Source organism: Nannospalax galili, unplaced genomic scaffold (assembly GCF_000622305.1).
Source record: "Nannospalax galili isolate Female #2095 unplaced genomic scaffold, S.galili_v1.0 scaffold126, whole genome shotgun sequence".
NCBI classification, from domain to species: domain Eukaryota; kingdom Metazoa; phylum Chordata; class Mammalia; order Rodentia; family Spalacidae; genus Nannospalax; species Nannospalax galili.
In genome coordinates, this window is record NW_008355275.1 from 325,412 (window position 1) to 328,532 (window position 3,121).

Sequence of the window (3,121 nt, forward strand, 5' to 3'; positions counted from 1 at the left end):
TAAGTTTAATGAGGTCCCATTTGTTGATTCTTGACCTTGTTTCCTGAGCATTTGATGTCTGGTTTAGAAAATCCTTTCCTACACCTGTATCCGTTAGGTTTTAGCCCATGTTTTCTACTAATAGTTTCAGAGTTTCAGGCTTTACATCTAAATGGTCTTTGATCCATTTAGAATTGACTTTTGTACAAGGTGAAAGAAAGGGGTTTAGCTTCATTCTTCTACAGATGGAGATCCAGTTTTGCCAGCACCATTTGCTGAACATGCTGTCTTTCCTCCAGTGAATATTTTTGGTCTCTTTGTCGAATATCAGGTGGCTGAAATTGCATTTACTCATATTTGGGTCTTCAATTTTGTTCCATTTGTCTATGGGTCTATTTTTGTGCCAGTACCATGCTGTTTTTATGACTATAGCTCTGCAATACAGCTTAATATCTGGTATAGTAATCCCCCCGCTACTGCTCTTAGTGCTCAGAGTTGCTTTCACTATCCTAGGTATTTTGTGCTTCCATATGAATCTTAGGATGTTTTTTTTCCAATTCTGTGAAAAGTGTCATGGGGATTTTGATTGGAATTGCATTGAATCTATAAATGACTTTTGTTAGGATGGTCATTTTCACAATATTAATTCTTCCAATCCATGAGCATGGGAGGTCCTTCCATCTTCTGATGTCTTCCTCAATCTCTTTCTTTAAAGATTTAAAATTTTCATTGTCTTTGGTCAGGTTTATTCTGAGATATATATTTTTTCAGCTATTGTGAAGGGGAGTGTTTCCATGTGCTCTTTCTCTGATTGCTTGTTATTGGTATATAGAAAGGCTACAGGCTTTTGTAGGTTAAATTTTGTAACCTGCCACTTTACTGAACGTGTTAATAATTTCTAGGAGTTTTCTGGTGGAATTTTTGGCGTCTCTTAGATATAATATCATATCATCTGCAAAAAGGAATAATTTGATCTTTTCTTTTCCAATTATTACTCCTTTAATTTCCTGCTCTTGTCTTATTGCTCTTGCAAGAGTTTCCAGCACTATGTTGAAAAGGAGTGGAGATAGTGGACATCCCTGTCTGGTTCCTGATTTTAATGGGAATGCTTCCAGTTTTTCTCCATTTAGAATGATGTTGGCCGTGGGTTTGTTATACATATCTTTAATTGTGTTGAGGTATGTTCCTTCCAGTCCAATTCCCTCTAGGTATTTGAACATAAATGCATGTTGAATTTTGTCAAAGGCCTTCTCTGCATCTATTGAGAAGACCATGTGGTTCTTATCTTTGAGCCCATTTATATGATTTATGATGTTTATGACTTACTTATATTGAACCATCCCTGCCTCTCTGGGATAAAACTGACTTGATCATGGAGGATGATCTTTTTGATGTGTGTCTGTATGCAGTTTGCAAGTATCTTGTTGAGTTGAGAATTTTCGCATCTATGTTCATTAAGAATATGGGTCTATAGTTTTCTTTTTTGGTTGTATCTTTACCTGGCTTTGGTATTGGAGTGATGCTGGCTTCATGGAAGGAATTTGGAAGTTCTCCCTCCATTTCTATCTTTTTGAATAAATTAAGTATTATTAGATATAGATCTTCTTTAAATGTCTGAAAGAATTTCACTGTAAATCCATCCGGTCCTGGGATTTGTTTCTTAGTCGAGAGGTTTTGTATTACTGTTTCAATTTCTTTTTGTGTTCAAGTGCTGGGGCATGCGCAACCACGCCCGTCCAATGTAGATCTTTTTTAAATATCTGATAGATTTCTGCTGTAAATCCATCTGGTCCTGGGCTTTTTTAGTCGGGAGGTTTTGACTTATTGTTTCAATTTCTTTTTGTGTTATGGGTCTGTTTATGCTGATAATCTCTTCTTGGTTTAGTTTTGGTGGTTCCCCTGCCTTTAGATATGCATCTATTTCTTTTAGGTTTTCAAATTTAGTAGCATATAGGTTTTTAAAGTATTCCCTTATAATGTTCTGTATCTTTCTGGTGTCTGTTGTGATGTTTCCCCTTTCATCTCTGATTTTGTTATTGCATTGTAGTCTGATACAATGCATGGAATTATTTCAATCTTTTTGTATTTGTTGAGGTTTGTTTTGTGTCCCAGTATGTGGTTGGTATTGGAGAAAGTTCCATGGGGTGCTGAATAGAAAAGATATTCTTTGGTGCTTGAGTAGAATATTTGGTAGATGTCTGTTAGGTCCAATTGATCTATGGTATTGTTTAATCCAGACGTCTCTCTATTCTTTCTCAAGTTGACCTGTCTAATGGAGACAGTGGGGTGCTGAAGTCCCCTACTATTTGTGAGTTGGGATTAATCAGTATCTTAAAGTCCTGTAGTACTGTTTTCATGAAGTTGGGTGCACCAGTTTGGTATATACATGTTCATGATTGTAATATCTTCTTGCTTAATTGTCCCTTTGATCAGAATGAAGTAACCCTTTTTATCTCTTTTGATTAGTTTCAGTTTAACGCCTATTTTATCAGATATTAGAACTGCAACTTCTGCTTGTTTCTTAGTGCCATTTGCCTGGAATATTTCTTTCCATCCTTTCACCTTAAGGTGGTGCCTGGGTTTGAAGGTGAGATGGGTTTTTTGCAGACAACAAAAACACGGATTTTGTTTCTTAATCCATTCAATTAACCTGTGTCTTTTGACTGGGTAGTTCAGTCCATCGATATTTAAAGTTATTATTGAAAGACGTGTATTGGTTCCATCCTTTTAATTTCTGTCTACATTCTTGGTTTGAATTTGTGTTTCCACAGTTATACTTTCATTTGGTTTCTTTTTGTTGCCTTTTGGATATAGTCATTCCTTTCTTCAGCTCTATGTATTGCTTTCAGAAATCTCTGAAGGGATGGTTTTGTGGACATGAATTCCTTCAGCCTATTTACGTCATGGAAGATTTTTCTTTCCCCTTCAACTATAATAGACATTTTGGCTGGATATAGTAATCTGGGTTGGCATCTGTGGTCATTTAACACTGGGAATACTCTCCTTGGAGTTCTTTCTGCAAACCCTTGGGTATAGTCATTCCTTTCTTCAGCTCTTTGTATTGCTCCCAGAACTCTCTGAAGGGCTGGTTTTGTGGACAAGAATTCCTTCAGCCTATTTATGTCATGGAAGATTTTTCTTT